General features: G+C 35.1%; 1 protein-coding gene and 1 pseudogene across 4 annotated transcripts in view; one reads left to right on the plus strand and one right to left on the minus strand.

Annotated features, from left to right (window-relative positions):
- Window positions 1–24,404, plus strand: part of LRP1B (LDL receptor related protein 1B) — a 1,969,831-nt gene that overhangs the window by 1,042,226 nt on the left and 903,201 nt on the right. The gene's annotated exons all lie outside the window — the stretch shown is intronic.
- On the minus strand, window positions 3,750–4,556 carry LOC116597914 (annotated as a pseudogene).

Genomic DNA, 24,404 nt, shown 5'->3' on the forward strand with positions numbered 1-24,404 from the left:
AGGAATATGGACTGGGTTTTAGAAAAGGTATCTGAATTTGAGGTTTTAAAATCAGTGAAACTGTGAGTAGTTAAAACCACTGGGTATTGGTAAAATTACCCATCTATTTTATAATGCAATGTACATATAAAAAGGATATTACATATCTGTTATGGTGCTAAGGCAGTGAATAATAAGTGATCAATGGCTTTGGAGTGAGCCTTTACACAGTAAGAAAAAAGTGTAATTGAGTATTTATGGTATATTTATTATGAACCAGAGTTCTGCCTGCTTTAAAAACATTGCTCCTTATAATCTTCAAAATAATCTTATGAGGTAGGTACTATGCTCATTTTACAGTAAAAGAAATAGGAAAATTGAATAGATGGAAAATTCACCTAATGTTACACATCTAGTGAGTCTCTAGATCTCATCATCTTTTGAATGTTGTTTGAATCTTCTTGCTAGAATATTTCCTTAACAGAGTTTTTGTACAGGAGGGAAAATTAAAACAGATGATACCAATATATCAAAAACCATGTAGTATTGTGAGGAGAGAAATGTTACAGGTAACCATAAAAATTGCTGCTATGGTTAAATGCATTTAATTTGGAAATAACCTGAAAGAGATTCTGGAGAGAATAATTTGAAATGTGGATTATTTATCCCAAGAGCTTTTTGCATTTTTCCTGTGGCACCAGGGACCTTCATATATCACTTTACTCTGGGTAGACATTTTCAGGTTTGAAGTTGATATAAAGTGATAACTGCAAAAAAGGTAACTTTAATCATAAAGACATGCTGTTGAAAATGGTTATTGGATCACATCAGGGTGCATTTTTTGCCTCATAGAATATGTGGAGTAATTTTGTTATTCAGCATAGAATCATGATTGATTAATTGATTGGAGGTCTTTAGTCCAGTTTTGTTTTTTTAATTAACAAAGTATAGTTGATATAAAATGCTATGTTAATTTCAGGTATACAACATAGTGCTATACATCATTCAGTGCTCATCACCATAAATGTTGTCACTGCTTGCCACCATACAACACTGTTGCAATATTATTGACTATATTCCCCATGCTGTACTTTTCATCTCCATGACCTATTTTTCTTATAACTGGAAGTACCTCTTAATACCTTTCCCTAAACCCAGCTCCTCTCTGGCAACCACCAGTTTGTTCTCTATATTTGGGAGTCTGTTTGGCCTTTAGTTGTTTTGTTTATTTTATTTTATTTTTTTAGATTACACAAATGAGTGAAATTCTATGGTATCTGTCTTTCTCTGTCTGACATATTTTTGTATTAAATTTAGCGTTATATCCTTTAGGTCCACCCATGTTGTCACAGATGGCAAGATTTCATTCATTTTTATGACTGGTTAATATTATATATGTATGTATACACACATACACACGCACCTCACATCTTCTTTATTCATTCACCTATAGATGATACTTTGGTTGATTCCATATCTTGGCTATTGTAAATAATGCTGCAACAAACATAGGGTTGTATATATCTTTTTGAATTAGTGTTTTCACTTTTAGGTAAATACCCAGTAAAGCAATTACTAGATCATAGGGTACTTCTATTTTTAATTTTTTGAGGAATCTCCATACTGTTTCCCATAGTGGCTGCACCGATTTGCCTTTCTTCCAGCAGTGCACAGGTTTTCCTTTTCACCACATCCTTACCAAAACTTGTTATTTCTTCTCCTTTTGATTTTAGCCTATCTGATAGCTGTGAGGTGATATTTCATTATACTTTTGATTTGCTTTTCCCTGATGATTAGTGATATGGAACATTTTTGTTGTGTTGGCCGTCTGTATGTCTTCTTTGGAAAAATGTTTACTCAGGTCCTCTGCCCATTTTTCTTTAATGATTTATTTATTCATGTGAGAGAGAGAGAGATTGAGCAGATGGAGGGGCATAAGAAGAGGAAGAGAACCCCAAAAAGACTCCCTACTGAGCAAGGTGCCTGATGCAAGGCTTGATCCCACAATGCTGACATCATTACCTAAGTCAAATCAAGAATTGGATGCTTAATCAACTGAGCCAGTTGGGGTACCCACTTGGTATCCCTGACCATTTTTAATCAGTTTATTATTATTTTGAGGGGGCTGTTGGTTTGTATAAGTCCTTTATATATTTGGGATATTAATGTATGGATATTGTATTGGATATATTATTTGCAAATATATTCCCCCATTAAGTGGATTGCCTTTTTATTTTGTTGCTGGTATCCTTTGCTGTGCCAAAGGTTTTTATTTTGATATTGTCCCAATAGTTTATTTTAGTTTTTGTTCCCTTTGCCTGAAAAGACAAATCCATAAATATATTGCTAAGGCTAATATCCAAAAGATTACTGCCTGGTTTGTTTTTGTTTTGCCTTGTTCTTTAGGACTTTTGTGGTTTCAGTTTTCTTATTTAGGTCTCTTAATCCCTTTTGAGGTTTTTTTTTTTTTTTTTTAATGTAAAAAGTGGTACAGTTTAATTCTTTCAGGTATACTTGTGCAGTTTTCTCAACAACATTTATTGATAAAAACCAGTCTTTTCCTTATTGGATATTCTTACCTCCTTTACTGAAGATTGATTGACCATATACGCATGAATTTATTTCTAGGCTCTCTGTCCTGCTGTCATCAGTACCATGCTATTTTGATTACTATAGCATTGTAATGTATCTTGAAATCTGGGACTGTGATACCTCCAATTTTGTTCTTTCTCAAGATTGCTTTGGCTATTTGAGGTCCTTTGTGGTTTCCTACAATTCTGATGATTATTTGTTACAGGTCTGTGAAAAATACTATTAGGAATTGCATTGAATCTATAGATTTCTTTATGTAGCATGAACATTTTAACATTGTTAATTCTTTTAGTCCATGAACATGCTACCTCTTTCCATTTGTTTGTATCATCTTCAGTTTCTTTGATCAACATCCTATAGTTTTCAGAGCACAAGTCTTTCACCTCTTCGGTTAATTTTGTTCCTAGGTATTTTATTAATTGTGATGCAATTGCAAATGGATAATTTCCCAGATGTGGGAATAGTGAGATAAAATTTATTCACTTTTTAAATTTAATATACATTTCCAAATAGTTCTCTATGAGGTTGGAACAATTAACACTTTAAAAACATTACATGGGAGGGCTTGTTTACCTATACTCATGTCAGATCTCTGTGTAAATAACTGTGATCTTTATTAATCTGCTAAGTGTAAATAGTATTAAATATAATTTTTATTTACATTCTGCTCATGATTAAAAAAGTAGACAACCTTTCATAAGCTTAACTATCACTGGCATTTGCCAATTTTCTACTGTTGTGTTTGTTAATTTGTTCTATTAAAGTGTTAAATAAATGGATATATGTTACATGAATCATAAATATTTCTCAGGCATTTGGCCGTTAATTGTAATTTTTTTTTCCTTCTAAATTTGTTTTTTAAGTTCTTGAATTTATTTTAAAAATGACATTTCTAGTTAGTTTCAAAATAAAAACAAAGCCTCTTGATGACAATGTTATTATTTTTTAAATTATTCCATCTTTTCTTAGTACTTTAATGGATCATTCTGTATGATTAAATTCTGCATCCATTTCCTTTAATCACTATAGCTTTAATTCTGTCATCTTTTCCCAAAATGTTTATGGAATATCTTTGTTGATTATAGCTTGTTTATTTAACCAGATGAACTTTATTATTATTTTTTTTTGGAAGAGAACTTTTTATTACATTTATGTACAGAAAATTCAACAGCTCACACTTAGCCCAGTTTGGTGGCCAGTTCCTTAGCCTTTGCCTTTTCCAGCTTGGTAATGTGAGCCACCAACTTTGGACCCAGGCTGTTGCCTCCCCAGTAACAGTGGATCTCATCATATCTGTCATTATATTTTTCTTGATGGCTTCCATCAGCTAGCCAGAACTTTTTTGTCTTCCAGGTTAAACTGTGTAAAGGTGACAGTAGCGCAGGTCTTCCTGGGGACCAGACACCCTGGCCTGGCCTTCCCATTGATAATGCAACAGGGAACCATCAACTTAAGACACAGAACATGCAGGAAGATAATCAGCTTAAGGGAATCCACATCATGTGCAATCACTACCACCTGAGCTTTCTTGTTTTCCACCAAGTTGGTGACAGTATTAACTAACCCCCGCTCAAAAGACAGGTACCCTCTTAGTGGGAACATGCCCTTTGCCAGCAGCTTTCTTCTCAGCCTGGGCCAACAATCTCTGCTTCTTCTCTTGCTTGGTCTTTGGTCCATATCTGTGGACCAGCTTAAGCATTTGAGTAGCTGTCTGACAATCTAAGACCTGGGTGAACTGGTTTATTATGGGAGGCACTTGTAGATGTTTATAGAGAATAGCTCTTTGCCACTACAGCCACATAGCAAACCATTTGACAAAGCTGGTGAGGTCCTTTTTTGGGCTGAATGTCCTCTCCCATGCCAAAACTCTTGGGCCTTTTCTCAAACAAGGGATTGGCCACCTTCTTGGCCTCTTGCTTCTTGACAACAGCAGGTGTCATGGCCATCTTCTTCTCCATAGCCTTCTTTCCTTTTGGCATCTTGAATGGCTGGAGGAGAGAGAAAGCGCTGTATGAACTTCAGAGTCAGCTTTCTCCCCCTCTTAAAAATACATTTTATCGGGCGCCTGGGTGGCTCAGTGGGTTAGGCCGCTGCCTTCGGCTCGGGTCATGATCTCAGGGTCCTGGGATCGAGTCCCGTGTCGGGCTCTCTGCTCGGCAGGGAGCCTGGTTTCCTCTCTTTCTCTCTCTCTGCCTGCCTCTCCATCGACTTGTGATCTCTCTCTGTCAAATAAATAAATAAAATCTTAAAACAAAAATACATTTTATCATTTTCTTATTATTACATAGTAAATTTCCAACTTTTTATTATTTGTATATTGGAAGGATATTGCCTTTAGTAGATTAACTTTGTGCCTGCTTTCTTTTTTGAATTATCTTATTTTTAAAAGTTTTTAGGGTATCTTGGATTATCTAAATATAAAATAAAACTGAAAACATTGTAATTTTACAGATTTATAGCCAGTGCTATGACTATTATTTTGTTCTCTTTTTAAATTGCATTAACGTTTACCACCCCAAAAATGTTAAATAACAGTATTGATAGTAGACATCTTTTATCTTTAATGTGAGTGTTTCCATTGTACAGTTATGAATATAGGCCTCATAGTGAGTTTTAATATCTAGCTTTACAAATTCTTCCTCAGTAAACTTTTCAAAAGATCTTTATAATTTCCTAGTTACTTGTCATTCTGGCCTTTAAAAAAAGTAGTATTCAATCAAATCCAATTAGTGATCTTTTTTGGAGTTGCATTAAATATGTCTATTAATTTGTGAAATAATTCACTTTTAACAATAACACATTGTTTTTCTTCCCCATGATTGTTTCTCCATTTATCCAGGGTTTATTTCAAGCCACTCAGTGAAACTGTGGGAATTGTGTGTGTATGTGTATGCATTTGTGGCTTGCTTTGTTCTTCATCTATCCTTTCTTATAGTTGAGATACCATTGTGTTTGATGTTTGAGACACTCTTCGTTCCTGTTTCCAATTACTTTAATGTGTAGGAAAAGTATAGACTTTGTAAATGTATCATGTTCTCAGGCATTTTACTGAATCATCTATTAATTCAAGTATCCTTTTATGATTGCATATAAACATATTTTTATGTCTTCTTTTTCAATATTTATACTTTTAGGCACTTACTGAAGTAATTAGAAATAATAGAACATTGTTATTTTTGTAGTGGTAACAGGCATCCTTGTTTAATTCCTGATTTTAATAGAAGTTGATTTTGTTCATCAATATATAATGTTGGCTATTGTATTGTGTTAAAGCATCTTTATAGGCCTGTTTTGCTTGTAGTCCTGTTTTGCTTCGTAATTTTTTCCCCTCAAATAGCTGCTGTGTATGTGCAATGAATACAACAAAGAACAATTTCTTGCCTTACGGACTTTACATTCTGAAAGAAGAGGATGCAGATAATGGTAATGATTGTGATGATGATAATAATAGTAACACCCACAGAACAATAGCAACAGCAGCAGTGACAGAAACAGTAATTATATAATATGAAATAAGTGATGATTGTTACAGGAAAAATAATTTTGTATAGGGGGATAGAGTGTGTTTGAAGCGCTGCTGTAGGTTTAAGTAAGGCCCTCAGTAACAAAGTGATCTCTGAGTTAAGAAGGAAAAGAAGGAGCTAACAATGCAGCTATCAAAAACAGCCAAGACCAAGAAGTAAATCTAAGGTTCTGAAACCAGGAGAAACTTGGCATGTTTGAGGAACAGCGTGCCTGGGGAGAACAGTATGTCTAGTGTTGAGTAAACGAGAGAGAGAAAAGAATGAGATCAGTAACATAAATTTGGGGAACAGATTAGGTAGCGCATGAATGGAATGACGTCAAGAAAAAATGAGTGAGAGGAAGGAAATTGTTGACAATAAATTCAAATAACTATTTTGTGGGTTATTGCCATAAGAGGGAAGGAGAAGAAAGGAGAGAAATAAAGTCTAAGCTGGAAAAATAATGAAGTAAAGAGAACCTACAATTTTTTTTAAGATGAAGAAATGGTGATATATGGACACATTGATAGGAAAAATCCTGTGACATGTGATGATTCAAAATGATATAGGCAAGAAATAAAGGTCCTGCTGGTGCCATGTCAGAGAGCAGACCAGAAGATAGAGGTTCCTGTGCAGAATGGGGGAGTTGTACTCTCCCAATGACAGACAGTTCAAGCATCGTAACACAAAAGTAAACTATGTGAATATAGATACAAGTAGATGAGTAGATCTGGTGATGGTAGAAATCTACTTCAAATTGCTTCTATTTACTTTGTGAAATAAGAAACTGGGAGCAAGTATAGGAAGTGAAACAGTAGAGGTTTGAGACAGAGGGGTATCAAATAGAAATCTGAGGTAGTATATCTCAAATTACGTGTGGTGGAGGACCAGATTCTTTTTTTGTTTGTTTTGATTTCTAATTCATGATGTCATACTTTTGAAAATTACAATAAAATTATTCAAAAAATTAAAACAGAAATAGATGTTAAATACAAATCCAAGTAAAAATATTAATCAGACATAAAATTACTGTCAAATTGTAACCAAATTGACGTGAGTTCACTCCCTGGTGAATCAGAAACTACAGTAGGTTGAGTGGTCTTACAAAGAAAATTTTATTGGCAGCAAATGAGATCACCGGGAATGGCTTCCAAAGCCATGACTCCTGGAGTGAGGGAATCCTTTCATTAAGGGTTAGGGTGAATATTTAGATAGAGAAGCCTTTTCATTGTATGTAGAGGTGGACATATGGTCATGCATGTGCCTTAAGGAAACATGTTTATATGTATACTGTATATTATGTAAATGAGGCTGGTATTCCTCCAGGGCTTAGATTTTAGTTTTATAATGAGATAAAGGTGTTCATCCATCATTCAAGTGTTCACTCCATGGTCGTTCAACTGGTCTGGGTGGTCTGCACTGACTGAAGGTCTGTCAAGGCATTTGTTATCACTTGAGGGGAGAGCGGCAATTTTGCTTTCCATCTGCCTGAGTTAGGAGATAAACTAGAAAAAACAGTGTAAGGAAAAATGTGGGACAAAGGTCAGGCAGTACAAGCAGGTGGGCAATAAAGGTCAGGTCTTGGAGGTCTAGCTGATGACAAAATTGCTACAAAATATCCCAAATGTTTTCTTTTAACTCTACTATATATCTTATAGTCTGGTAGCAAATTTTTCATGCCCTGTCTATACCAGGGGCCATGTTTTAAATAGCACTGATCTACAAGAGTAGGAGAAAGTAACCAGAGAAATATAATTGCTGTGGTTCCTGAGATCATGATCATAGATGTAAAATGAGACTATTAGGAAAGAAAAAAAAAAAAAAAAAACTTTTTCCTTCTACCCTTAAAGGTGTTTGTCTGGGGCTCTATGACAAAAGACAGATTAACAAGAGAAACACAGAAGTTTATTAACGTATATTTCTCATATACACATGAGAGGAACTCAGTGACGAATAGCTGCAGGTTGATTAAAAGCCGGGCTTATGGTGTGCCTGGGTGGTTCAGTCAGTTAAGTATCTGCCTATGGCTCAGGTCACGATCCCAGGGTCCTGGGATTGAGCCCCACATCAGACTCCCTGCTCAGTGGGAAACCCCGCTTCTCCCTCTGCTTGCCTGCCACTCCCCCTGCTTGTGCTCTCTCTGTCAGGTACATTAATTAGTTAGCAAAAACAGCAACAACAACTGGGGCTTATGTAACATTTTAGCAATAGAACAATGCATTTTTTGGGAAGTGATAAGACAAAGTAAAAGACCTTGAGTCTCAGAGGTAACATATTGTGGGAAGGCAAATATATGGCAACTAATACAAGATAAGAGCTTGTTAGTAAAGTTGGTTATGTAGAGTCCTCTGGTGCCGTCTCTCCCGGGGCTGATAAAGGTCTAAAGTTTCCTGTGATTAAATTTTGTCGGGGAAGGTAGACACTTTTGCAAATGTAGCTCTAGGTTCTAGGCAAACAGGAAGAAGGCAGAGAAATTTCCTTGTATCTATTTATTCTTAATAGGCTTCAGCTCAAAATAATCCTTATGCTAAAGTGGCATAATTCAGAGTGGCATATTTTGCTAGCCTGTACTATTTAGCATGATTTTGGGGGTGTTGCGGATTTTTTTTTCCCTTCCAACTATATTCACCTGTGTGGGTACACACAGATAGAGTTGCACTACTGAAACACAAACAGAAACAGAAGTTGAGTGTGTTTTCAGTGGATTAAATAAATGATTATCATAGGATTTGAACTGGTTATAAAAGGAAGAAAGGACACAGAGGAGGTAAGGGCAGGACAGCTGAAAATGGATTAACGATCTAAAGGGTTAAAGGCTTGTGGGGTAAGGTACTAAAGTAAGTGAGCTGAAGGATGAGAAATTCTGTTCAAGGAATGGGATACTGGAAATTAAAAGTGTAGAGAGATTACATATTTTGGTAATGGCAGGTTAAGACTATCATCATGAGTGTGGCTGATTGAGGTATGAGGGAGAACATGGTAATTTGAGAAGAAAAGGCCAAGGATCCAAGAGCTTAGCATATTGGAAAAATCATCTTCATATGTGTTAAAATCATAAAGCATTAAGCGGAAGTTACTTTGAACAACTGGTAAGGAAGGAATAAGAAATTTCAAGAACATTCCTGACCTGAGTTAGGAAAGAACCACAATGAGTAAATGGATAATGTCATCAGAGGTCCCAGGATCAAAGGGTGGGTGCTTTCAGGGATGGAGAAGGGAGGATTACCTGGAAAACCCAGTGAGCTTCAAAACCTCTAGACTCAAATAGTAAGCAGAAGAAGGGTGTGAGTACAAAACAGCTATCAATTGGAAAAACTCAGGGGAGTGTCCTCAAGGCAGTGTCCTCAAAGGACAATCAGGTTTCAGGCAGAATGAAAATGCTGAAATGAATGTTAGGAGGCTAAAAGTGCCAAGAATTTTATTGATGACAGACATTGCATTTTAAAGGCTTAATAGAGGGTTTTCCTGGATTCAGATAGGGTCAGAAAAAAGGTATGGGCAGAATCCTATGGGCTTAGAGCCTGGGTTTGTGAAACTTGATCTTCTTACAAAGATACCTGACCTAAACAGTAATAAAGTTCATAGAGAACATTTCTATATAGACATCAGTATTCAACTAGCTTCACGGTTCTGTTCTTTTTTTTTTTTTTTTTTTTTTTTTTTTTTTGCCTCCACATACATGGAATGAGGTTCTCTTATTTATTAAGTATATCCTAATAAATCAGTGCAGGACACAGTATCCCTGGGTTGTTACACAGGAGCCAGTTCATAGTCAGAAATCAGGAAAAAAAGTGTGTGTCCCTATTGTGCAAGCACAAGTCCGTGGAGAAAGTAATAGATACGTTAAAGCACAATTCTGGCTTCAGAATACAAGAATGTCCACAAAAAGAAGACCTAAGCCAGGAACAAAATAATGACCAGCAATATAAGCCATGAATTTTGAAGTGCACTTCCTTCCTCTCCTTCTGTGTTCTTTTTCCATCTAGATATTTCAAGCTTCTAGAATAACCTTCCTATGCATAGGCTCATCTCTTTTTGTTAACCATCTATGCACTGCAGTAACTGTGCTTATGTCCTAGCCTCAATACATAACATTTTCAAGGAAGAGGAAAGAGAAATGAGCCGTGACTCTTTAGTCTTCAAACCCTGCTGGTTTGAAGGGGTCGGCATAGCAATTTGCTTATAACATAATTGTTCGGGTATTTTCATTCCTTTTCATAACTTTAAGCTAATTGGGTTTTCTTCAAAGAAGATTATTCACCCGGGCATTCACATGTTTTTCATGCTTTCTCATTCTCTAGATACTTTGATTTAAATATATTTCTTTCACTGCTATTTAATTTCTTAAAAAATCATTTCCCCTTTTCCTTCCCATATCCCTAATTTTGTTATTTTCTCAAGCAACCAGCTGGTGATCATGACAAATATATTTTGATTTTCCAGCTCAGTAGACTTAGAACCCAGAGAGGGAGAAGTGAAAGATTAAGTGGTCCAGAAAACAAATACTACTGATTTTGTAATCCTGTATATATGTGTACAATTCCTCCCTACAACCCTTCTGAAAATGTGTATAGCAATAAAAATAGAAACAACGTGGGCACTTGCCCTATGTATTACATTAGCAGAGCTGTTTTTAAATGTCCTGCAAGATATGGAGAAGTGTGGCTCAATATAAGGTTGATTGGGATCATTTTGTGCCTTTTAATTGGTTCTTTCAGGTATTTGTTCCTGCCTTTTTCATTTGCCCCTTCATCTCTTCAATCATGTAATAGGGTTTCTTCATCCCAGTCTAAACAATGTGAAAATTAGGTAAGCTGGGATCATTAGATATGCTAAAAGGCATAGAAATAGGTAAGTGTTATTACAAAGTAATGTTTTAATGCAATGAAAAGGATGGTCTTGGAATTATAAAACTGGTATAAAAACTAAAGGAAAGTGGAATATCATAGACCAGCTCCACAAGGAGAAATTAACAGGCTAGATACCCCAAAGGACAGAGAAATACTATATTCTGTCTTCTATTTGTTTGAGTTTCTTAAAAGCATTCCATTACACCTTTTGTGAGCAGTATATCATTTTGGTATCTAAAAACCGCAAAATACACAAAGAAGCTGAGTGAGATAATGTGGTGCTTCCCAGTTAACTGTTAGATGTTGTAGAATTGACCTGAGATTTCATATACCCGGAGGGAGAAGAGGAAGAAAAACCTCCAGCTATTATAATTATCCCAGGTAAGGAGGGAGAAGGAAGGAAGGAAATGGACGAGAGAAGAAATAAGTAAAATAGACATTTATGAACAGGTGTCAGTGACCTTAGGAATCAGATAAGAATGACACATACACGTTCTTAAATCGGGTGAGATCACCAAGCTATATTTTATTTTACTGACCAGTTTAGCTCTTTCTTTGCTACCACATCTATTTATGTTTTCATTTCATATTTTATGAAATTTTTGTTTCATTTCTAAAAAGTCAGACTTTAAACGGAAAACTAAATTAACTAATGAAGAAATGTGCTTTAACTGCTTTCTCTATCCCTCTGTCCCTCTGTCCTTCTGTCCTTCCATCCCTCCCTCCCTCTCCCTTTCTCCTTTTCTCTCCTCCAGTTATTTTCTGTTAAAAAAAGAAGGTTTTTGTTTGTTTGTTTGTTTTTTGTTTATTTGTTTGTCATTTCTTTCTGAAAAGGCCAAGAATTTACTCTATTACTTTGAGGACTAATCCCGACTGAGACATTCCACATGAGACTTGCCAAATATCTAGGATATGTATCTGTTTCTAACTCAAACTTCTACTCCTCCTTTTTCTTTATTTCAAATAGGAAAATGTAGGGGTGAGGGGCCCAGGGTGGGGCTGCCTCAAATGTGCCACTTTGGCATAGAGACCATTTTGAATTGAAAGAGATAAAAAAGAAAACAACAACAACAATAAAACAAACAAACAAACAAAAAAACGCTGTCAGATGAAGGAAAGGTTCTCTGCCTCCCCCATAACTACATAAATTTATCCTGGAAAGGAGAGCCTGCAACAGGAAGAGAAGTATTAACAGAGGCCCCTTAATCAAAAGAGCTCATCTGCAAAATAGAACAATTTTGTTTTTCCAAACATCTCCTTTCCCCTTCTTGCTAGTCAGCTTTCTCCCCATTGTATCTTCAGGCCCTACTCCTTCTCTTACCCATATAAGCTTCACTTTGTCTCATTGTCTTTGGAATGTCTTGTCTATGTGGATTGCCTCAACCCCACCACCACTCTGTGCATACATCTGTTAAATTTGATTTTCTGCTGTTAATTGTCTCATGTAAATTTGATTCTTAGCAGCTAGAGGAACTACAAGACAGAGGAAAAAAGTTTTCCTCCCCAATGAAAGGATTTAAGAAGGAAATAGAGAAGAACAAAAAACAGTTTAGGTAAAAGGAGGCTAGAAAATTATAAGAAAAAAGTAGTTAGTTGCAAGTTCCAAAATATGTAAAAATTGGAAGTAAACTATTGGTTTGGAATATGTTTTAATTGGCTAATGAAGCTATTATTTTTTGTAAAGAAGGTAGTTTTAAGGATTAATTATTGTATTTAGACAGAAGTATAAGAATACCTCACAAAGAAAACATGGCTCAAAATTTGATCATTAGATGTTGTAATTGTTTATATCAGGGAGCTTATTTAGAAAGAGTAATAGTTAAAAACTATTATAGAACATAGTTTTAAGGGGCGCCTGGGTGGCTCAGTGGTTTTGGCTGCTGCCTTCGGCTCAGATCATGATCTCAGGGTCCTGGGATCAAGCCCCGCATCGGGCTCTCTGCTCCGCAGGAAGCCTGCTTCCCTCTTTCTCTCTCTCTCTCTCTGCCTGCCTCTCTGCCTACTTGTGATCTCTGTCTGTCAAATAAATAAATAAAATCTTTAAAAAAAAAAAAAAAAGAACATCGTTTTAAAACATACACCTAAGAAAAATGTTTAGAATATCTGTTACTAATCTAACTAGAAACAAGATACATAGATGATAAAACGTTTGAAATAGTAAACGAAATTATAGTTAACGAAACTATCAGTTGCATACGCATATTTAACATTTCTGTTTTTTTAAAAAAACAAAGCTGGCACTTTAAAAGTTACTAAAGAAAACACAATCACCATCTGGTGCAAAGCAAAGAAAATGTTATTTTAAGGTATTTACTTTCTTTGACTGTATTCTAATTATAAGTTGTCAAGTGATATAATTCTTTCTGAGACAGAGGTTTAGATGGGATGATGTTATAAATCCTTTAGATATGGTCTGTGATATCTTTGAAATATCCAATTTATAATAGGCTTTATAGATGCTTTTAAACAAGGCATCTTTTTTTTCAATATTTTTTCAATATTTACCCATTTATATTACGGGGAGGTGGGGACAGGGGGAGAGGAAGAGAATCTTAAGCAGACTGTGCTGAGCATGGAGACTGCCTTGGGCTCACCCTGGGGCTCTTCCTGGGGCTTCTCAGGACCTATGACAGGACCCTGAGATAACAACCCTCACTGAAATCAAGAGTCTGATGCTTAACCTAATAGGCCATTCAGGTTCCCCTAAACAAGGCATAGTTTAACACTATCTGTGGATTATTGCTTTTAAATCTGACAATAACTGTGAAGTTTTACTCTTCATGTTTTCATTTCACAGATGAAGAAACTGATATTTACAGAGATTTAATACCTTGCCAATATCTCATAGCTGAGAAACAGCATTATTTGGATTTGATTCCAAACCAACTCTTTCTTTCAAGGGCTTGTGCTCTCTGAAACATATAAATTGTTTAACTCAGAAGCTAATCCTGAAAAAGTCCCAATAAAGCAATTAACATTATATTTCCCTCTTTGTTAAAAGCTATTAGGTCAAAATTCCAGTGTACAATCATGGTGGACTCTATAATATGAAGTTAATTAAGGGGCACCTTAATTAATATCTGGTGTTTTCTGATTATAACTACTTGTTCTGAAGCCCTGTCTGGATTCTCAGAGGTTGGCCTAGACTAATGAAGCAGAGTGAGTAAAGTAAAATAAAACAATGATTCTCTGTCTGAAGAAGGGGTTGCCTTGGTTTCATATTTCCTTCATTTCAGAACCAAGAGCAAAATGATGAGCCCATTTTAGAATCATAAAATTATAAAACTTTAGAGTTAAAAGTAAAAATACCAGAAATGGTCTAGATAATTATGACAATTTATGCCAGTTTTATCTTATTACTTAATTTAAACCATATAGCTTTTTAAAGTTTATAAAATATGTCTTAAAAGATTTATCATTTGACATAATCATAATATATGGCACTCAAGGTAGGAAATATTGAGTTGAAATATTTCCCTTTGTGTAGGTTAAAAATGATTAAATATGGTCAATTTCATATGTTTCAACCTAGATATGACACGGATTTAGAGTGGATTCAGACATAAAAAAATAAAAGAAAAATACAAAGATCGATATAAGTATGTATAGCTATCAAGTTCACTTTCAAAAGGCACAAACCAAAGTCCCATGCCCAAAGCCTTTTCCATTAGATTCTCAAATGAGAGGGGAAAAAAAAAGCAAAATCTACTTCTTTCATTGAGGGTTTGATTACATTACAAGAAACCAGTATTTGGTATAAATTGCTTTAATCCATATATTGACTTCTTTAAAAATTTTCAGTGGTCGAATCCACTGGTCTGAGTGTTAAATGCCTGGTTTTCTAGAAAGTCTACTAGTGTATGGAGAACTGTAATAAGTGAAAAGTGCAGTGCTAAATACTTCTAAAGAATTGAGTATTTTCTCCTACTGTTGTTGTTGTTGCTCTTATTGTTTTAAATAAGTAACTTTCACCCTCTCTATATCATGAGAAGTATTTCCTGGTGATTAGGTTCCATAAAGCAAAGTTATGATTATTATGGATCTACAGTCTGATAGATATCCATTTGCATATTGAAATGGATGGCCCTCCTTAGGCCTGGACTATATTGTATTCATCTCAGTAGGCCCTGCTCCATAAGCACGGTACTTTTTATATAGTAGACACTTAATGGCTTTCTGGTATTAAATTACATTGAAAAAAAATAATGTAAGGTCTTTTGGGTTTAACGTTGAGAGGTGTTCTTGGGTCTTTAATATCTTAACAGGATGTGCATAAATTACTTTTTGATTTATTGCTTTAGATTTCTCCAGGACAGTGTACTTTTCCTTTGCAGTTAAAGTACTTTGATGCATTCATCCTCAAACTATGACAGAGTATATTCATGGATATGGCATACTTGACTCAGTCCTTTGGGAAGAGGATGAAATAATCTCTCAAGTGTCAGTGTGACTCTACACTCTGCTCTCTCACTTTATAAAGAGAATATGTCTGCCATCTTATTTTTAATTGAATGCTCCCAGAATATCTAACAAATGTTTTGAAAGATTATGCATAGTGACCTCAAAATAAAATGTATAGAAAGACCCTGTAGGGGTAGATTCTGCTCCTGGGATTTGGAAAAGCCCTCAGGCCTGCCTTTTTCTTTTTCGATTTAGAGGGCCCAGTTTCTGTTTTAGAACAAATGAGTGAAAGAACTTACAGATGATTTTAACAATTCACAAATGTGTTGCCTGGTTTTGACAAGGGCATCCGTAATCTCTCAAAACTATGTTAAAGATGGAGCATTTAGCAACCCAGGAAGACAATGACTATAAAACACAAAATTAACTCATCAAGTTACTGTAATTTTCTCTCTCTTTGTCTCCAGCTGATTAGTGCAAATTAACCGCCTGAGCAGTTAGCATGCAATATGGAAATCTTTGATATCTGCTGAGAAGGCAGGCTTTTTTTTTCTTTTTTTAACTACATCTATATAAAATTCCAGAATTCCCTATAGACATTGTTCTACTGTGATTATTAATATTGCTTTGAACTTTAAGGATATGTTTTGTGTTTGAGTTTTGAAAATTTCTAACCTTAATTTGTTAAAACGGATTTACAATCGTTATAAATTCCTATATAGAAATTGCACAGGGTTTTGTTTTTTTCTTTCTTTCTTTCTTTTTTTTTTTTTTAAAGAGAGAGAGAAAAGAAAATGAGATATTTAGGTACCTCATGTCTTACATGGAGGTAATAGATATCTCACTGGATTATTATAAGAGTGAAAATTCAATAGTATATATTTTCAGATTTTAAAGATAGCTTGAACTACATGTATTTAATGTATTTTTATATTATTTTTATTAAGCACATAGAATTGGATTAGTGAAACATGCTGCTTATCTCAATCTCTTCACTCAGAAAGGAGATATTTAGGAAAATTTCTCCTGGTTACATTCTATATAGTCCTTATAGAGACTATATAGATATATAGAGAAAACTTAACAAACATGTGAATTACTATACCAAAAAAGTCAGCTCTTGACTATTTGAAAAAGAATAATGTATTATGTTAACAAGGTGGGTAAAAAGGGCATCAATCATGGAAAAGAAACATTTCATATACCTGTTAAGAAGTCATCTGATTTTTGGGGTAGTGCATCTAGGACAGATAATAGTTATTTGGCACTGCAATATGATTATCAAAACTACCTAAAAAACTAAAAATCAAGAGGGTATTTTCCCCTCTTTAGCTATGGAATAGTTGGCAGCTCTTTCAGGGAGAAAAAAAACATTTGATACAAACAGCATTCAGTGTATTTGAATCCTCAAATCCTTAAGTTTTATTTATGAATGCATTAAAAAATCCCATTTATAGACAGTTTCTCTACATAGTAATTAATTCATTCATTTAGCAGAAAGTTTTGATCAAGGATCACCAGGTTCTGGACTTTTGTGTTGGGAATTGAGCACTGAACTAGGACAGTCTGGTTCCTGCACTCAAGTAACTATGCAGGCAGGAAGGCATACAAAAGGAAGAATTTTATGAATGATACCTTCAAGAAAATCCTGAACTTATTTTCTTAAGATTTTACTTATTAATTTATCAGAGAAAGAGAAAGAGAGAAAGAGCAATAGGGGTGGAAGCATTAGGCGGAGGAAGAAGCAGGCTCCCCACTAAGCGGGGAGGTACATACAGGACTTGATCCCAGGACCCTGGGATCATGGCCTGAGCCGGAGGCAGATGCTTAACTGACTGAACCACCCAGGGGTCCCTGAACTTGTTTTTATATTTCAAACCAGAACCTTATTTTTACTTTAAAACATAGTGACAACCAGTCTGCAATAGCCATGGTATAAAAAGAGCCCAGATGTACATTGACAGATGAACGGATAAAGAAGATGTAACACACACACACACACACACACACACACACAGACACAGGAATATTATGCAGCCATAAAAAATAGAAATGACATTTGCAATGGCATGGGTGGAACTAGAGGATATTATGATACATGAAATAAGTCAACAGAGAAAGGCAATTATCATAGAATCTCACTCATATGTGGAATTTAAGGAATAAGGCAGAGAATCACAGAAAAGATGGAAAAATGAAATAACATGAAACCAGAGAGGGAGATAAACCATAGGAGACTCTTAATCATAGGAAACAAACTGAGGGTTGCTGGAGCGGAGTGGGGTGGAGAGATGATAAACTGGGTGATGGACATTGGGCAGGATATGTATTGTAATGAGCACTTGGTACTATATAAGACTGATGAATCACAGACCTGTACCCTGAAACCAATAGTAATTATATGTTAATTTAAGAAAGAAAGAAAGAAAGAAAGAAAGAAAAAAGAAAGAAAGGAAGGAAGAAGTGGATGCACTTCAAAAACATGAAGATAACAATTTGAAAATGGATCTTTAGGGTTAAACAACATTCACAGGCAGGACTCAGCACCCAAGAAACTCTTCCTGCAACTTCTTTTCCAGGCACTACTCTTTCCCACCCCAAAGGGGCAACTTTACACTGATTTCAAAATTAAAAAATTAGTTCTGGATTCCAACAAAACAAAACAAAAACAAAACAATACATAGTGACAGCCAAATTCTGATTTAAAGATAAATAATGTATTTCAAGAACATGTACCATGCCAGGAACTAACCCATTGGCTCAGTGTTTCTTACGCTTATATAATATGGGGAGCTTGATCAAAAAGGATACATACTATCTTGGCACTATCTAAGCCTATCAGCTTATTATCTTCTGAGATAACCTAGGAATCCGTATGTTGAACAAGAACCTAGACACTTCTTTTTAAATTAACTAACTCAAGAAATGCTAGTATATTTTAGAAACTGTCATTTGTTTAGCTATTTATGTTTTTGTGTCTTTATTTGGTGGAGTGGCATAGCAAATTAATTAATTCAGTGAAATTCATATTGAAAGCCAGAAGCTTGAATTTCTAAGACTGACATCTACAGAAATCCAGTATTTCCTGTCATTTGGTATAAGCCTATTTCAACCTTATTTGGAACCCTACTATATAATAACCTTTCTTCAATTTTATCTTTTCAACGATTTTTTCTAATACTCAGATGTTTTAAATGTGTTCGCATGTTCAGAACTTAACAGTAAAGTTAGGGATCACTATATACCTGGGGAAAGAAATCAATGAGGTATTCTAATATGTTAGTCTCATGATAAAATCAAACCGTGATATTTTTAAACCTCCATTTCTTCTGTGATTCCTTTCTCATTCTCTTTGCTTTTCCTCACTCTCTATTAAATTGCTTGGAGTTAAAACTACTTACCATCTGTCGTTTACTATCTGATATGATTTGATCTAAAAACATTTTTAAAAGATCAGCTTACAACAAGAGTTTTAAAACAAACCTACTAAAAGTAACACAAAACATGAAGAACTGTCTCTTTCAAACACATCTAAAATCTGTTTCCTTTGAATTACAAAAAAAGAAATAATGAAGTAAAAAATGTGTAATTATTATTCTATAAGGACCATTTTCTCTTTCTGTTCATAAAATAGATGAAAATACTTGTTATATTGATTTGGAGTTAGGAAAGGTATAGCTTAAAAAAGGCCAGTAATAAATGAAAATTTACTTTAATCATTCCTAGGTTTGCTTGTCATCTTTAGTAATAATCTAGAAAAAGGATCATTGAAAATTTTAATAAAAACTGTTAGAAATATGAACCAGAGATATAAACATGAGTGGACAGCTTAATGTTAAGTTATAAGCCAACAAGCTTAAAGAAGTGAGCAAAGAATAGCAAAATGATTTACAGTATTGAAAATGGACCACCTCATAAAATACGCAATCAAGGGAAAATCAGAATAATTAATGCATGGTGAGAACATGGAAATAGAGTGTGTATATAGTATGAAATTGCCTTTCTTCACTGGGCAAAGTGATTTTATTTTTGTCAAGTTGGGATAGTAGAAAAATCGCTGAATTTATGATTAAAAAAATCATTGTCATGGTACTAGTTCTGTTCCTCCTTGTGGTACCTGAGGAAGTTATGGAAATTTTCTAGGCCTCAATTTACTCTACTATAAAAAAGAAGATTATACCAGTTTACATGCTACTTTCTAAGGAGCTCTAGGATTTTGTAGAAATTCTTTAGGAGATGTTAGGAATATGGTGAGCCTGTGGAATTATTAATTAAATTGTGGGGACCTAGGCATGTAACAGCCTTATCTAAAATTTAAAAATTTAAGCAAGTGATGAGAATTAGATCCAATTAGAAGGCTCATAATGTAATTATCTGGATAATTCAGCTTCTCCATCAAATTGAACTAAATTGTCTAGATATGTTAACATAAATGATTTAAAAAAAAAGAAGAAACATTGATTATTAGTTTCAATTCATTGTGAATAAAAAAAAAGTCATTTTAATTCAGTTCCCATATTTAATGTGATACATTTATATATCTTGCATAGAAATATATAAATTTATATATAAAATATATACATGTGTAAATATATAAATACAAATTATATAAATATAATAGTTCATTAGTTCCCAATAGTTCATTTTTGCCCAACCCCCACTCCCTAGCTGCCATCAGTTTGTTTCATGAGATTAAGAGTCTCTTATGATTTGACTCACTCCCAATCCCATCTTCTTTCATATTTTCCCTTTCTACCCCCCATGACCTGACCCTGCCTTTCAAATTCCTCATATAAGAGAGATCATATGATAATTGTCTTTCTCTGACTGACTTATTTCGCTTAGCATGATACCCTCTATTTCCATCCACTTCATTGCAAATGGCAAGATTTTATTTCTTTTGATGGCTACATAGTATTTCATTGTAAATATATACCACTTTTCTTTATCCATTCATCTGTTGATGGACATCTAGGTTCTTTCCATAGTTTGACTATTGTGGACATTGCTGCTATAAACATCGGGTGCAAGTGCCCCTTTGGATCACAACACTTGTATCTTTAGGGTAAATACCCAATAGTGCGATTGTTAGGTCATACAGTATCTCTATTTCAATTTTTTGAGGAACCTCCATGCTGTTTTCCAAAGTGGTTGCACCAGCTTGCATTCCCACCAACAGTGTAGGAGGGTTCCCCTTTCTCTACATCCTCGCCAGCATCTGTCATTTCCTGACTTGTTAATTTTAGCCATTCTGACTGGTGCAAGGTGGTATCTCACTGTAGTTTTGATTTGTATTTCCCTGATGCTGAGTGATGTGGAACACTTTTACATGTGTCTGTTGGCCATCTGGATATCTTCTTTGCAGAAATGTCTGTTCATGTCCTCTGCCTACTTCTTGATTGGATTATTTTTTCTTTGGGTGTTGAGTTTGACAAGTTCTTTATAGATTTTGGATACTAGCCTTTATCTGATATGTCATTTGTGAATATCTTCTCTCATTCTGACAGTTGTCTTTTGGTTTTGTTGACTGTTTCCCTTGCTGTGCAAAAGCTTTGAATCTTGATGACATCCCAATAGTTCATTTTTGCCCTTGGTTCTTTTGCCTTTGGCAATGTTTCTAGGAAGCAGTTGTTGCAGCTGAGGTTGAAGAGGTTGCTGCCTGTATTCTCCTCAGGATTTTGATGGATTCCTGTCTCACGTTGAGGTCTTTCATCCATTTTGAGTCTATTTTTGCATGTGGTATAAGGAAATAGTCCAGTTTCATTCTTCTGCATGTGGCTGTCCAATTTTCCCAACATAATTTGTTGAGGAGACTATCTTTTTTCCACTGGACATTCTTTCCTGCTTTATCAAAGTATAGTTGACCACAGAGTTGAAGGTACATTTTGGGGCTCTCTTTTCTGTTCCATTCATCTATGTGTCTGTTTTTGTGCCAGTACCATACTGTCTTGATGATTACACCGTTGTAATAGAGCTTGAATTTTGGAATTGTGATGCTGCCAACTTTCACTTCCTTTTTCAACATTCCTCTGGCTATTCAAGGTCTTTTCTGATTCCATATACATTTTAGGATTATTTGTCCATTTCTTTGAAAAAAATTGATGGTATTTTGATAGGGCTTTCATTAAATGTGTAAGATTGTTTTAGGTAGCATAGACATTTTTGCAATATTTGTTTCCTAATCCATGATCATGGAGCGTTTTTCCATTTCTTTGTGTCTTCCTCATTTTTTTTTTTTTAAGATTTTATTTACTTGACACAGAGAGAGAGAGAGATCACAAGTAGGCTGAGAGGCAGGCAGAGGAAGAGGGGAAATCAGACCTCCTGCTGAGCAGAGATTCCCAATGTGGGGCTCAATTCCAGGACCCTGAGACCATGACCTGAACTGAAGGCAGAGGCTTAACCCCCTGAGCCACCCAAGCACCCCAATTTCTTTCATAAATACTTTATAGTTTTCTGAGTACAGATTCTTTGGCTCTTTGGTTAGGATTGTTACTAGATATCTAATTGTTTTGGGTGCAGTTGTAAATGGATCAACTCCTTAATTTCTCTTTCTTCTATCTTTTTCGTGTATAGAAATGCAACTGATTTCTGACCATTGATTTTATATCCTGACACTTTACTGAATTCCTGTATGAGTTCTAGCAGTTTTGGAATGGAGTCATTGGGGTTTTCCACATGAAGTATATCATCCACAAAGAGTGAGAGTTTGCCTTCTTCTTTGCTGATTATGATACATTTATTTTCTTTTTCTTGTCTTATTGTTGAGGTTAGGACTTCTAGTACTATGTTGAATAGCAGTGGTGATAGTAGTCATCCCTGCTCTATTCCTGACCTTAGGGGAAAAGCTCTCAGTTTTTCCCTCCCCATTAAGAATGACATTCACTGTGGGTTTTTCGTAGATAACTTTTATGATATTGAGGTATGTCCCCTTGATCCCTACACTGTGAAGAGTTTTGATCAAGGAAGGATGCTGTACTTTGTCAAATGTTTTTTTCAGCATCTTTTGAGAGTATCATATAGTTCTTGTTCTTTCTTTTATTAATGTCTTGTATCAAATTGATTGATTTGCAGATGTTGAACCAATTTTGCAGCCCAGGGATAAATCCCACTCAGTCATAGTGAATAATCCTTTTAATGTACTGTTGGATCCTATTGGCTAGTATTTTGGTGAGAATTTTTGCATCTGTGTTCATCAAGGATATTGTCTGTAATTCTTTTTGATCGGGGTCTTAGTCTGGTTTTGGGATCAAGGTAATGCTGGCCTCATAAAATGAGTCTGGAAGTTTTCCTTCCATTTCTATTTTTTGGAACAGTTTCAGGAGAATAAATATTAATTCTTCTTTAAATGTTTGGTAGAATTCCCCTGGGAACCCATCTGGCCCTGGGCTCTTGTTTCTTGGGAGGCTTTTGATGACTGCTTCAATCTCTTTACTGGTTATGGGTCTGTTTAGGTTTTCTATTTCTTCCTGCTTCAGTTTTGGTAGTTTATACTTCTCTCAAATTTGTTGGCATATAGTTGCTCATAATATGTTCTTACAATTGTTTGTATTTCTTTGGTGTTGGTTATGATCTCTCCTCTTTAATTCATGATTTTATTTATTTAGGTTCTTTCTCTTTTCTTTGTGATAAGTCTGGCCAGGGGTTTATCAATCTTATTAATTCTTTCAAAGAATTAGCTCTTAGTTCATTGATTTGTCCTACTGTTCTTTTGGTTTCTATGTTATTGATTTCTGCTCTGATCTTTATTATTTCTCTTCTTCTGGGGTTAGGCTTTCTTTGCTGTTCTTTCTCCAGCTCCTTTTGGTGTAGGGTTAGGTTGGTGTAGGGTTGAGAAAGACTTGTATTGCTATATACTTTCCTCTTGGGGCTGCCTTTGTTGTGTCCCAAAGATTTTGAACAGTTGTCTTTTCATTTTCATCTGTTTCCATGAATTTTTAAAATCCTTATTTTATTTCCTGGTTGACCCATTCATTCTTTAGTAGATGCTCTTTAGCCTGCATGTATTTGAGCTCTTTTCTACTTTCCTCTTATGGTTGAGTTCTAGTTTCAAAGCATTGTGGTCTGAACATATGCAGGGAATGATCCCAATCTTTTGGTACCAGTTGAGACCAGATTTGTGTCCCTGGTGTGTGTTCTATTCTGGAGAATGTTACATGTGTTCCAGAGAAGAATGTGTATTCTGTTTTTTTTTTATGGAATGTTCTAAATATGTCTGTGATGTCCGTCTGGTCTAGTGTGTCATTTAAAGCCTTTATTTCCTTGTTGATCTGTTGCTTGATAATCTGTCCATTTCAGTGAAGGGGGTGTTAAATCCCCTACTATTATTGTATTATTGTCAATGTGTTTCTTTGAATTTGTTATTAATTGGTTTATATAGTTGGCTGCTCCTGTGTTAGGGGCATATATATTTAAAACTGTTAGCTTTTCTTGTTGGACAGACCCTTTAAGTATGATATAATGTCCATCCTCATCTCTTATTATAATCTTTGGCTTAAAATTCAATTTATCTGTTATAAGGATTGCCACCCTTGCTTTCTTTTGACATCCATTAACATGGTAAATTGTTTTCTACCCCCTCACTTTAAATCTGGAGGCTTCTTTGGGTCTAAAATGAGTTTCTTGCAGACAGCATATCGATGTGTTTTGTTTTTTATCTATTCTGGTTTCCTGTGTCTTTTGATTGGGGCATTAGCCCATTTGTATTCAGGGTAACTATTGAAATATATGACTTTAGTGCCATTGCATTGCCTGTAAGGTGACTGTTACTGTTTATTGTCTCTGTTCCTTTCTGGTCTACTACTTTTAGGATCTCTCTGGTTAGCTGACCTCTTTTAATATTTCCTGTAGGTCTGGTTTGGTGTTTGCAAATTCTTTTAATTTTTGTTTGTCCTGGAAGTTTTTATCTCTCCTTCTATTTTCAATGACAGCCTAGGTGGATGTAGTATTCTTGGCTGCATATTTTTCTCATTTAGTGTTCTGAATATATCATGCCAGTTCTTTCTGGCTTGCCAGGTCTCTGTGGATAAGTCTGTTGCCAATTAATATTTATTACCATTGTATGTTACAGACTTCTTCT

The sequence above is a fragment of the Mustela erminea genome, chromosome 8 (genome assembly GCF_009829155.1).
Source record: "Mustela erminea isolate mMusErm1 chromosome 8, mMusErm1.Pri, whole genome shotgun sequence".
NCBI lineage: Eukaryota > Metazoa > Chordata > Mammalia > Carnivora > Mustelidae > Mustela > Mustela erminea.